This window comes from Lissotriton helveticus, chromosome 5_1, assembly GCF_964261635.1.
Source record: "Lissotriton helveticus chromosome 5_1, aLisHel1.1, whole genome shotgun sequence".
Taxonomy (NCBI): domain Eukaryota; kingdom Metazoa; phylum Chordata; class Amphibia; order Caudata; family Salamandridae; genus Lissotriton; species Lissotriton helveticus.
Genome location: NC_136065.1, coordinates 617,262,663 through 617,276,989, shown reverse-complemented (window position 1 = coordinate 617,276,989; position 14,327 = coordinate 617,262,663). Strand labels below are relative to the sequence as shown.

The 14,327-nt window shown below is 49.5% G+C and overlaps 1 protein-coding gene across 3 annotated transcripts in view; it reads right to left on the bottom strand.

Annotated features, from left to right (window-relative positions):
• Positions 1 to 14,327, bottom strand: part of KLHL21 (kelch like family member 21) — a 401,837-nt gene that overhangs the window by 98,170 nt on the left and 289,340 nt on the right. The window lies entirely within an intron of this gene.

Genomic DNA, 14,327 nt, shown 5'->3' with positions numbered 1-14,327 from the left:
ATCAATATATTGTGTAAGGCAAAAGATATTTAAAAAAGATAATATCCCTGTCATTCCTGATAAATAAACAAGATGGTCTGGAGGGAGTCTCCATACAACAGTACGGCCAGGGCTCCTGGAATTATGCTGCAGGGCTAAATTATGCGGCAAGAACAGCAACAAATTGGCGGTGTAACGTGGCAAATTCTACGGTAGCATTACTTCATTTATTTGACATTTTTAAGCACACATTAATGGTGTCTGTGAAAGGCTTCATTTCATTAGTGCAGTTTAAGACCTGAGGATAGCAATCAGCACATACATTTTGACCTGAGAACCTTTGAATTGGTCAGCCACAGCGGGCACAACGCATGTAACTTTGTTCTAAGTAGTTTTGGATCCCTTTGAGCTAAACCCATTTATTTTAATCTGCAAAGTATGCAACAGATGTAGGATTTGGTGGAAAGTGTGGAAATCCATAATTATGCGGAACACTGCAGCTGCAGTATCACATAATTCCAATGGCACTGTGCAAAGGAAACACATGGGAGTGACGATTAGGCTACGGTTGAAAGGGTGCTTGTTGGGAGTCCAGCAACAAGGAATAAGATCCCAGTGGATACAAGAAGGCTTCTTTGTGTCACTATCAGAACTCTCACTTTGGTCTAAGCCAGCTATCCTGAGCGAAGGATTAACCATGTTGGTTTCCCGCATCATGTGAAATGGCTATTAAAAAACTTCCCAGAATAATTAAGGACTTCAACTTTTTGCTTGACTGTCCATGTTTGTTTCTAAGATCATACTCACAAAAACATAGATCAACAGCAATCACCTTTCCCCATTTTCTCCATACGTAGCTGTGTAGCCAATATATTGTCCTTGTGCTCGGTGCAGTTGTTCAAAGTGTAGGTTATAAGGCTTTTGGAATTAAAGTACTATTCCGAATCTCTGCTTCCACTATGAGACTGTACCATGCCATCCATCCCCTTCGTAAAACACATATAGCCTTTGAAATTCTATTTCTCTTTCCCTCCCATTCCCTATTAGGCAGCCTCCATTTATAAAAGCAATGACTCGGCCAAGATTTCACAAAGGTGAGGCTTTTCATGTTAAGTGGACAGTGGTTTTATTTGTCTGGGGGAAACCATTCCAATGTACTTGCATCGAGCTTACTGGGGGAGAGGGGAGGGGTTTAACTCTCCTTAGAATAGCAGGAAGCTGAAACCTGCACGGCCTTTCTAGGCAATGTACTATGTATGAATTGTTCATACAAGTGGTTACAATCTAGTTTTATCAATGGCCATAGGCCATGAAAGATACAAATACAACAGTACTTATCAGCATTTACTGTAATGGTAAAACAGCTCTGCTTTTTTCGGAGTGCTGTATTTTTCAAGTGTAAAGTGTTTCAATACCCTTTTGTATTATACACGCTATATAAAATTACATAAATAAATGATCTGTGGATTTTTTCGCCTGAAAGAAACAAACTGGGGATTTGGCTGAGTTACCATTTGAAAAATTGGTTTCTGTAGAGTGATGTTAAATGTTAATGTCTTAATTGGTAAGGGCAATGAAATGTGGGGAGCACAGTCATCTAATGAGTATAATGCCACAGAATAGTGGCAGAACCATCCTTATAAATGAACAAGTTACTTAGCTTCAGTAACACCTCATCTGTTGGAGACAAAAACTAGGCGCAGATTTCTCACCTTAAGATTTTACAGATCTAGTGTGAAGTCTGGGGTATATTATGACCTTTACGCGCCAGAAGGTGGTGCATATCTGCTCCCCCTTGGCATCTTAAGCATTGTCCACACTGAAAGTGCTGTGCACCATGCTTATATAGGCTCCAGCCCAGCACATTGATATTAGTTTACTTACATTAATATTTTTGCCCCAGAAGCACAGAGCTACATCAGTAGGCTGATTGACCAATGTGAAGAAACTAAGGGCCTACATGGATCTTTTAGGTAGAGGAACCAATTCGCAGAACGAGAAGGATAGGCGGGTCAGTAAGGAATCTGTGGCTAGACAACGAGGTATCAAAGGTAAGTAACTGGTTCATCTGCTAGAGATTTCTAGCTCCAGATTCCTTGGACCTGGCAGACACTAAGGGTGGCTCGTCAGAGGACGGGCCTGTGTGTTACCACGGATCAGGGCCTTTGGTGATTCTCTCGCCTGCTCCGGATACATATCTACGCTAGACCCTCCCCCATTTCTTGCTGAGCGCGGCCGCCATTGTCGCTGTGGACGCCCCAACAGAAGCGCGCGCCGGCCACCGCAGGCACTGCCAGCTTGCCCATATGAAGAGATTCACACGCTGATGACGCCCACGGGTCATCAACAATGGTGTAGTATTTCTCCCACAGCCAGGATCCCCCACAGTGCCTAGGTTCCCCTGACCTACGAGGCGCTTGGACCTAAAGTGGCTACCATTGGTGGGGGCCCACTTTGCATAGCCGTGTCACCACTAGAAGCAGAGATCTTTGACTTCCAAATACATCTCTTTGCAGCGATTGGCACTGAACGCCCCTGGTGACCTGGATATTGCAGTCTGATCAGTGGGAGATGCCTAGAGTGGTGGGCGCCACACGAAGCCCAGCGAGATGTCCAACGCCAGGGGTACCAAGGTGCTGTCCCAGAACAGACTGAACCGTTTTACCTACCAAAAGGCGAACTCCCCTGAAGCAGTGACCAAAGACAGGCCGGGCACTGAGGTAGGGGGTAACCCTGAGGAGCACACCCTGAAGGACGTGATGGACGCCATTGCGGGAGTGCAAGCATCCATGGAGCAGCGCACTGATGCCATAACGGTAGAAGTCACCGTCTTAAGAGCAGATCTCTCCAAGATGAGCGACAAAGTAAAACAACTTGAAGTCACCTTGTCTAGTCTTCTGGATGATGTCTGGCAACTACAAAACGAGCTCCGAGATCTCCAAGCCTTCAAGAAGCAAGCGGAAGACAAGTTAGATGATTTTGAAGGACACTCCCGAAGAAATAATATGCGAATAATTGGGGTACCTGAAAAAGCGGAGGGGCAGGCCGCAGACCTGTTAGTTGAAGACCTTATCACGAACCACTTATGCCCCAAAGGCCTGTGTCGTTTGTTCGTGGTCGAAAGGGCCCACAGAGTGCCAGGAGGAAGACCAAGACCCGGGGCCCCTCCACAACCAACCCTGGCACGTCTGCTAAACTTCAGGGACCGCGATATAATCTTGCAGAGCGCCACAGTAGCCCCGCAACTAAAATATGAAAATGCCTTGATCTCCTTTTTTCCAGACTTTACCCAAAATGTACAGAAACTCAGACACTCCTTCCTCGCGGTTAAGCAACAGCTCTGAGACAAGAGATTAAAGTACTCGATGCTCTTTCCGGCTCGCCTGTGTGTGGAATCCAATGGGAAGGCCTGGTTCTTCGAGCACCCTGAGGAGGCACTGGACTGCCTGGAGGGTTGGCTAGATGCGAAAGACCATAATGCCAAGTGAGGTTCAGTAACAGATTGACTGAGGATGGCTGCACACATTGGACTGGTAAGACGCTTTTCTGACCCCTTTACCGGTTGAAGAAGAGAGACGCCTGAAACTTGCATTTTCTTACCCTGCACCCTTGTCGGGGTGTTCTCATACTGAGGAAGGAGTAGTTTCATACCTGTAACTCCAGTTCTGTAGTAGGGGTATCTCCGTTATAGTCATAATCTAGTGAATAGTCCCGCTCATGTGCGGGGACCCCGGAGCAATCAAAAATAATCTCTTAAGCTGTCTTCTGTGCAGTCCTGCATAGACACTTAAGAGAGAATTAAAGACAAATAATGCAGCCTATACATGCCAGGCTACACTGTCCAGTACTTCAACTAGAAATGCAAAGGATATTCCACCAATATCATATTCAGCAGAGTCTGCCAAGTTTCACCCATAGAGAAACTTCCCCCCCCTTCACCAAATCCTTGGAATGATAGAGAGGAAAGTATGGACAGACAAGCCCCCCCATAGGCTGCCATTATGTGGTTTAAAAAGGGATACCGTGCCTTTAAGGAAACTTTCCAGAACTCTCTAGGTATCCCTAAATGCACAGCAACTCCCTCCACTTTTAGTTCTTTTTGGAGGTGTATAATGCTGGACCTGTAGCATTCCATATTCCATCTTTTTCTCCACCGGGGAGGACGCTTAGGACTATAACAGAGATACCCCTACTACAGAACTGGAGTTACAGGTAAGAAACTACTCCTTCTGTAGTAGGGGATCTGCGTGTATAGTCATAATCAAGTGAATAGAATGGCAAGCCCATCCCCACAACCAAACCAGAGGTGGAGGAAAAAGACAACACCACTACTGTGCAAACAGATTTCGCAACGAAGCCTGCCCAACCTGAGCATCTGCTCTGGCATCAGAGTCCAGACAGTAGTGCTTTGCAAAGGTATGGACCGACTTCCACGTGGCAGCCCTGCAGATGTCTGCAATGGGAACATTGCGGAGCAAAGCTGTTGTAGCCGCTTTGCCCCTGGTGGAATGAGCTTTAGGCTTACCTCCTAAGGTCTTATTAGCCTTTTGATAACATAACTGGATACAGGACACAATCCACCTAGAGATGGACTGTTTAGAGGTAGCAAGACCAGTTCTGACCGACCCATAGTTGATAAACAGTTGGTCTGACCTACGAATATCCTTGGTTTTCTCCAGATAGAATTTCAACAGCCTTCTGACATCCAGGGAATGAAGAGATCTTTCCGCTGGAGTGGAAGGATTCTGAAAAAACGTAGGTAAAGTTATAGTATGGGTAACATGCAAATCCGAAATCACCTTAGGAAGGAACTTAGGGTGAGTACGCATCACAACCTTAGCAGCATGAAATACAGTATAAGGTTCCTGGCAACACAATGTCTGAATTTCACTCACCCTGCGGGCTGATGTAATGGCCACGAGGAACGCCACCTTCCAAGACAGGTGCTGCAGTGAAGCCTTGTAAATAGGCTCGAAAGGTTCCTTCATCAGCCTAGACAGCACCACATTCAGTTCCCACGCAGGCGAAGGAAGCCGAACAGGAGGGAACACTTTCTTCAACCCTTCCAAAAAATCCTTAATCACAGGAATCTGAAAGATGGACGTCTGCGAAGGGCATTTTCTGTAAGCAGTCAATGCAGCCAGATGGAATGGAAATTAAGGCCAGAAGGGCTAGATGCAGAAGGTATGGAAGGATAACATCCTCCTTGTAGGTCGTCGGATCATAGTTCTTAGACATGCACCAGATGCAGAACCTCTTCCACTTGTAAGCATAAGAGGTCCTAGTAGACGGCCTCTTAGCCTCCTTCAATATGTCCATGCAATCCTCAGGAAGATTCAAGTGGCCATATTGCACTATCTCAGGAGCCATGCCGCCAAACTCAACGATGAGAGGTTGGGGTGCACCATCTGCCCCCCGAACTTCGTGAGATGGTCCGGCCGACACGGCAGCCGCCGATGAGGTAGGATCGACCGGTGAAGCAGGTCCGTGAACCACCACTGCCTGGGCCATTACGGAGCAATGAGGATCATCCGTGCCCGGGACTGGGCCAGCTTGATGAGCACCGCCGGAATCAGGGAAATGGGTGGAAAAGCGTACAGAAAGCTGTTCGACCAGCTGATCCATAACGCGTTCCTCAGAGTCCCCGGCTGATAATACCTCGAGGCGAAGTCGCGGCATTTGCTGTTTTCGGCAGTGGCGAACAGATCCACGTCTGGAGTGCCCCACATGGCAAAGATGTCGTCGAGCACCTCGTCGTTTATGACCCACTTGTGGTTTTCTTGAAGCAACCTGCTGAGGGCGCCCGCCTGAACATTCTGCACACCGGTCAGATGAGTCGCCGTTATCGACAGTCCTTTGGCTAACAGCCAGTGCCAGATCGCCTGCGCTTCCTGTGACAGTGTGCGCGATCTCGCGCCCCCCTGCTTGTTGAGGTAATACATCGTGGTTGTATTGTCTGTCTGCACAAGCAAGGAGTTGGTCTGGAAGGACGGATGAAAGGCCTTCAGTGCCAAGTGAACAGCTCTGAGTTCCAGGAAATTGATGTGATACGTGGACTCTGTCGGAGACCACGTTCCCATGATCTGTAGATGGTCTGAATGCGCTCCCCAGCACAGGAGAGACACATCCGTAACGATAGTCTGAGTCGGGATGTCCTTGTGGAAAGGAACCCCTCTGAGGAGATTCTCTGCTGAGCACCACCATCTCAGGGACTGTTGGGCGTGAAGAGACAACTGAATCCGGTCGCCCCAACACCCTTTCCTCTGGTCCCACTGGTCCTCCAAACATTCCTGTAGCGGCCTCATGTGTAGGCGCGCGTGCGGAGTGAGGAAGATACAAGAGGCCATCTATCCCAGTAGAGAAGACACCGTCCTCACTGTTGTAGATGGAGCAGCTATAAGAGCCTGAGCCTTCCGAAGGATGGATAAGCATCTCTCCTCCGAAGGAGACACGCTTGCCGACAGCGTATTGATGGAGGCTCCCAAGTACTGCAGGCACTGCACAGGAATCGGGACAGACTTGGACAGATTTATGTGCAACCCCAGACGGTTCAACAGAACAGCCGTCCTGTTAAAGTGCAATTCAGCTTCCTGGAAGGTGGAGGCTTTGATCAACCAATCGTCCAGGTACGGGTAGACAAACACCTTGTTCTTTCTCAGGTGCGCTGCTACCACAGCCATGCATTTAGAAAAGGTCCTGGGTGCAGACTTCAGTCCAAACGGTAGTACAGTGCACTGGTAGTGATTGGTGCCGACGAGGAAGCGCAGGAACTTCCGATGTTTCCGTGCAATGGGCACATGGAAGTACGCATCTTGCAGATCTATCGCGCACAGCCAGTCTCCTCTCTGCAGCTGAGGATAAATCTGGTGCAAAGACAGCATGCAAAACTTTTTTCTGCGAATCCACTTGTTTGCTTGTCGCAAATCCAGAATGGGTCTGAACTCGTTCTTGTCCTTCTTCTGTACTAGGAAGAAGCATGTGTAAAGACCCTTTCCCCTTTAAACCAGAGGGACGTATTCTATTGCCCTTTTTCTTAACAGGGTATCGGCCTCCGCCTGGAGCTCGCGCAGCTGGAAGTGCGAGGCAACAGGAGGAATTGCTGGAGGCGGGCTGGTGGAACGAAGACTGTATCCATTGCAAACAATATTCAGCACCCACTTGTCCGGAGTAATGTTTCTCCACTCTGTCAAGTAATGTTGGATGCTTCCCCCCACCGGAGCAGGTAATGGATGAAGGGGAAGTAGCACCTCAGGGCCTAGACCCAGCCGGGCCTTTAGTCGCGGAGGAAGACTGCTGAATACCTCGACCGCTCTGGGGCTTTTGGAATGGTCTCCGCTGGAACTGCTGCTGCTGTTGTTGCTGCTGCTGTCCAGCCTGCCGACCTTGCCCTCTACCTTGCGCCCCGTACCGCCTCTGGAACGGGCGAAAGGTCTTTTTCTGTTCCTTAAGCTTTTCCAACCCGACAGCCGTCAGGGTTTCCGCCTCCACCTTCATGCGGTCCATCTCGTTGTCCGCATGTTTCCCGAAGAGGGTCTCGCCCGAAAAGGGTAGGTTGGCAACTCTCTTCTGCGCCTCAGGCTTCAAGGATGTAAGCCGTAACCAGGCATGGCGCCTCAGGTTGACCCCATGGCAATACCCGTGGCTGCCAATAGGGAGGAATCCGCCGCCGAGCTGATCACCTGGTTGGAGACCAGCGGTCCTTCGGTAAGGATCTCTTGGAAGTCTTCCCTTTTCTCCCGGGAAGGTGCTCCGCGAACTGTTGGAGGGACTCCCACAGAGCCCGATCATAATGTTCCAAGAGTGCTGAGGCATTTGCGGCCTTCATTGACGTGGAGGCCGTCCCGCAAACCTTCCTGCCTGCCGAATCCATCCAGCGGCTCTCCTTGTCAGGAGGCACGGTCGATGACGGGGTGGTGGCGTGCTGTTTTCTTGCTGCCGTCACAATCACCGAGTCCGGTTCGGGATCCAAATGAAGAAACGCTGGGTTCAAGTCAGGAGCCTTATATTTCTTCTGCAGCCTGGAAGGCGCTGATCTCGTAGCCGCAGGGGTGAGGAACAGCTCCGTTGCAGGTTACACCAGCCCAGGCACCAGGGGCAGCAAAGGGCGAGATAACGGATTCTTGTGCAGCGTTTCAAAAATGACGGAAGTCGATGGCGTGGGCACAGTGAGCGTGATGGCCAGCTTAGTCGCCCCTCGCAGCAACACGTCCTGGAAGGAGACTATGTCATCTACTGGAGACACCCTCGTCCGAGGGGAGTCCGACAGAGTAGGTGAGTAGTCCCTGGCACTGGATGAATCCGTGTGGCGTGATCTTGACCGGTCCCTCCTGTGGCGCCGTCTGGATTTCGTAGAAGAGCGACAGCGACTCCTGGATCTATCCCTTTGTCTGGAGCGAGATCTCGACCTCCGAGGTCTCGGACGGTCCATGGGCCGTAGTGGAGGGATCTGTGGAGGCCGAAACGGGAGCCTAGGTTGTGGTGGTCCCGTAAGCGGCGTCGGGAGATGTGGTAACGAGACAGACCTCGGCGGAGGTGGTGGTGTAGGAGGCGGGGGACGATGCGGAGGAAAAGGCGGTGGAGGAGGCGTCGGATTACGTGGAGGAGGATCCTTGGGTAACGGAGGAGGTGTAGGTGACCTCGGCTTGGTGAGCGAATAGACCTGTGAGTGCTCCGAGCACGGAGACTCTTCCCCTCTCGCTTTCTTTTCTTCGGCGGACCTGAAGGGGGGGGGGGGACCTCGAGGCCGTACCCCTGGTAGCCGAGCGACGGCGCAGCCGCGACCGTGGACTCGTGGCAACCGAGGACTCAGTCCTGGCTCTGGAACGCCTCCTGGAGGACGATGCTTTCCTCCTCGACGCTGAGCGCCTTCTCGATGTCGATAACCGTCTTCTCGACGTCGATGACCGTCTTCTCGACGTCGATGACCGTCTTCTCGACGTCGATGACCATCTTCTAGACGTCGATGACCGCCGTCTCGACGTCGATCATCTTCTCGATGTCGATGATCGCCTTCTCGACGTCGATGATGGTCTTCTCGACGTCGATGATGGTCTTCTCGACGTCGATGATGGTCTTCTCGACGTCGATGATGGTCTTCTCGACGATGATGGTCTTCTCGACGGCGATGATGGTCTTCTCGACGGCGATGATGGTCTTCTCGACGGCGATGATGGTCTTCTCGACGTCGAACGTCGATGGTGAACGGCGGTGTCGCCTCGACGGCGAGCGCCTTTTTCTTGCACCCTCTCGACGTCGATGATGGCTCGACGACGATGCGGTCCTCTACGTCGACCTCAACGTCAATAACCTAGACGTCGAACTTCGCTTCGACCCAGAGCCCTGGGAAGACGGGGAGCAGACCGTGGTCATTCCTCTCGACGCCGAAGCTATCGACGTCGACGGAGACCGGTGGCGTTGTCTGGCCTTCTCCTTACTGGGGAGCCCCCCAAAGGCCGACGCACAGGCAGAGGAAGAAGTCCCATCATGCCCAGACCCACCTGGACCTTTCTGCTTTCTTTGCTCCAGTCCTTGGAGCCTGATCTTATGTTTGTCCTTCAGGGTCCTGCTGGAGAATTGCTGGCAGATCTCAAACTTCTCAGGAACATGAGAAGAAGGGAGACACAGGATACACACCCTGTGTAGATCTGATTTTGCCTTTTTCCTGGCACAATCAGGACATTTACCAAATAATGCGGGCATATTTGACAAAAAAAGCACCAGAAAACACCAGCAAAGCAAAGCAGAAGCAAAAATAAGTTGAGTGAACACACTAACACTTTAAAAGTGCCAAACAATTACACAAAACACCCAAAAAGGGAGAGCTTAATGCTCCAGGGTCCTGCCAGCAGGAGCCGGAAAAAAGAACTGAAAGTGGAGGGAGTTGCTGTGCATTCTGGGATACCTAGAGAGTTCTGGAAAGTTTCCTTAAAGGCACGGTATCCCTTTCTAAGCCACATAATGGCAGCCTATGGGGGCTTGTCTGTCCATACTTTCCTCTCTATCATGCCAAGGATTTGGTGAAGGGGGGGGAAGTTTCACTATGGGTGAAACTTGGCAGATTCTGCTGAATATGATATTGGTGGAATATCCTTTGCATTTCTAGTTGAAGTACTGTACAAATTAACAAAAGGAGGGAGGTAGAGTAACGAAGTAGGATTCTTACTCCACAAACTAAGTTACATAAACAAAAGGAATCCTACTGACATTGTAAGAAAAAGTGTTTCCCACAGTGGTGTGGGAGCACTTAGTGTTTTTTAAAATACCCCTCACACACCAAAAGGCCCCTTGGTGTCATGCTTCATCATAGGGGTCTTCGCACCCCTCTAGCGGGAGTTGAAGTACTGGACAGTGTAGCCTGGCATGTATAGGCTGCATTATTTGTCTTTAATTCGCTCTTAAGTGTCTACGCAGGACTGCACAGAAGACAGCTTAAGAGATTATTTTTGATTGCTCCGGGGTCCCCGCACATGAGCGGGACTATTCACTAGATTACGACTATACACAGAGATCCCCTACTACAGAACATTTGGACTCTAGGGTATCCCGGTTGAGAACACAACTTTGACCTGTCATATTGCGATTTGGGCGAGCTGGGGGGCGATTATTCCCCACAAGTTTCTTTCTTTTACAGTTCTAGGTTGAGTGACAGGCACTCTGCAAGGTTGTTATATTTGAGCAGTTTTGAGCTCAGAATGCAGGGTAGCAGGGAGGGGGGGTTGGGGGAGTGGGGGCAGTTCGAAGATTTTCTCTCTCACAGTTTAGTTGGTTGTTAATTGAGACAAGGCAGGAGTATATTGTGCACTCTATACACTATGATGATAACCACACACATGTCCGCACAATTAAAATTGCTCAGCTGGAATGTCAACGGACTTGGAGATGGGCTAAAGCGCACACTAGTCCTCCAATATCTCAAGCGACACTCCCCGGATGTGGTACTTTTACAAGAGAGTCATCTGAAGGGAATCACCTGTAGGGCCCTCAATCGATGGGGCTATAAGATGATCGCCCATGCTGGTTTTACCACAAACTCACGGGAGTGGGGATCCTCCTAAAAACCACATGTCCCTTCACTTTGCAGCATACACGAACGGATAAAGGAGGCAGATACATGGCTGTCACATGAAGGTGGGAGGGACACACCCTCAATCTAATGTCGGTCTATGTACCTCCGGTCTCCAACACGCAACATTTACTGACTTGGGGATGCTACTCTTGGGACTCCCTGAGGGCCTCCTTCTGGAAGGTGGGGATTGTAATGCAGTAGTTTCAGGCTCCTTAGACCGACACCCCCGAGGGACTTCAATTCCTTGAACCGCTGGCTTCCTTATTTTCTTGATTCCCTTGGACTACCAGATGTGTGGAGAATGCTCCACCCTACCAGTATAGAACACACATTTTTCTCGAGAACCCACAGGAGCTTCTCCCGCATGGACTATGTACTTACCCCCGCTACACAAACGACTTACGTCCGGGAGGTCACACACCTGGCTAGAGGCATCTCGGACCATTCCCCTCTGTGGGTACAAATAGGATTAGGCGAAAGGCAGGCAGGGTGGGATCAGAGCAATCAAACCATGGTATCTACGAAACCCGGGGGTCAGAAAAGAACTCTTAAAATCTATTCTGTTCCATTTTCAGGAAAAACAGGGCTCGGTTGAATCTCCGCAGATACTATGGGAGGCTTTTAAATCAGTTGTTCGGGGGTAGTGTCATATCTCTTATAGCAGGGACCAAGAAAGAGTAGCACAAAGAATTGGAGAAAATTGAATCTGACATCCTAGAACTTGAGAGGATTTCGGATGGAGATCCATCTCCAGACACACTACACCTCTTACACCTAAAACTGGAAGAATACAAACATATAGCAACAGACAAAGCCAAGGAATGGGGTGCGGAGAGGGATGGAAGGATCTACGAATGGGGAGATAAGGCCGGAAAACTGATCGCCTGGCTCAATAAGAAAGAAAGAGCCAGCAGGCTGGTCTCCGAACTGAAGGTAGGAGGAGACAGCGTTATTAGTGATCCCATGGTAATCTCTGAGGCATTTGCAGAACACTTTAGTACAATATATAAGTCCACATCGCTGTTTGGGGAGGAGGACTCAAGAGCCCTCTGCAAGATATCAGACTGCCTGCACTCTCCCCAGACGACAAGATCTACCTAGACAGCGCTATAACGACTGAAGAGATTGCACAGGTCATTCGAAGTCTTATACCAGGGAAGGCCATGGGTCCTAACGGACTCCCTATTGAACTATATAAGCTATGCCCTGACCTACTTTCCCCGCACCTGAAGGCAATGTATGAAGAAAGTAAAAGTGTGGGCACCCTCCCACTAGACCAGCGTTTGGCTTCTCTAGTAGTTACTCACAAAGAAGGCAAACCTCAGGATCAATGCTCTGCATACAGACCCATCTCCCTTCTCAACGCGGAGCCTAAAATTCTCGCCAAGCTACTTGCAGCTCGACTAGTTTAGGTCATAAACAGTTTGGTACATACTGATCAGTCGGGCTTAATGCCTCAATGTAATACGGCCCTTAACCTGCAGCAAGTACACGGTGTGCTGGGAAGGGCAGACACGATACAGGAAGACACTATTATACTATCCCTGGATGCCTCGATGGCCTTTGATACCACATAATGGCCATATCTTATGGCGGTGCTTGAGAAATTGGGCTTCCGGACCCACCTTTATATCCTGGATCAGGCCACTACATGCCACACCGTAAGCACAAGGAGTAGTCCACAATAAACGCTCTGCGGCCTACGAACTGAGCAGAGGTAGCTGCCAGGGGTGTCCATTGTCGCCATTGTAATTTACTCCATCATTGGAGCCCCTGGCGGCCTGGGTACAACAGGATCCTGTTAGTCGAGGGCTGAAATGGTCTCTAGATTGGGAGGATGTCACCTCGCTATATGCCGATGATATCCTTCTCTTCTTGACTCTTTCCCCCCCCCCCCGTAGATCACTCAGGAGCGTCCTGGACATTTTTGTAGCATTCAGTCGACATTCAGGTTTTTCAATTAACTGGGATAAGTCAATAATGTATGTTCTTGAGGGCGTCCCCCCTCGTTTATTTGACGATTGCCCCATTAAGATCGCGAAGGATGGGTTTCGTTATCTGGGAATATTTGTCACTCCTGATCCTAAACTACACTTTGAAAAAAACTTGCGCCCACCTCTACAGAGGCTACGGTGGGATATCGCCACCTGGAGGACGTTGCCCCTCTCACTCCTTGGACGGGCAGCTCTCTGTTAGGGCTCGAATTAAGGCATCTCAAGTTGCACTACCAGTACCATAATGCACTGCTATAGGATGAGTGGTGTGTTGTCCCATACTGCCTCGTGATAGATCAGCTGATACTGAAGGGGGGTTCTTAAGCTGCCAGAGAGAACATGGCAGCGCTTGGCTTTCCTTTCCTGCCCTCGCTTTCCTTGTTGGATTTCCTCCCCGTGTCAAGCTCCGTTCGCTACTGGATCCACACCTGTGTTGCACCTCGAGCTGGAAGCTTCCATTGCTTCTCTTCGCCTGTTGGATTCCCCGTGGCACTCCGCCATGTCCTGTCGGCACCTGGATACCGCTGCGTGTTAGAAGCGCTCCGCTCCTGACACGGTTTTGTTTTTTATCGAGCACAATTTTCACTGCCCGGAGAATTCTCCTCAGAGTGTATTTCAGCGTCCCCGTGAAGTCACTGCTAAACGGGCAAACGCGGTTCTTTTTTTATTTTTGTTTTTGCTCACGTTTGGGTAAAACTTTATTAGGACCTCTGGGTTGACAACGAACAGCGCGTTGGAAACGCTGCTCTTCTCCTATTTTGTCAAGACGCAATTCCGCGTTCTAGCCGATTTTCTTCGTGAAGCTGTGGCATACCAAACCCATATGCCTCTAACCCAACCTCGTGTTCCTTCAGGATTTAGGCACGAGTATTTTTTTGTGTGGATTAGTTTGGGAACCTTTCTAATTCTCAAACCCGAGTATTGGTTTTGTAACCGGATCTTGCTACCCCTCACTGAGGAATCACTGCCTGCTTGGTGGTGTACATTTCAATCCGGACTTTTACTGGACAATCACTGGATATTGGTGAATATAACCTGGAGCCTTTTTTCTTTCCGCATATGTACAAGAGACCAAGACGCTCCTATTGAACAACCTTTATGGAAATCCTTCCTCATTAAGGTCACGGGTAAGTCTGGGACAACACACACTTAAGGTTCTCTGTCTTAAGAATATTTATATTGCACGTACACAGTATAGAGCTATATTATTTTAGTTCTGTTTTCTTCCTTGTTTCCTCTGCAGTTGTTGCCATCCAGCCTGACACACACCTCCAGCTGATTGATCACAG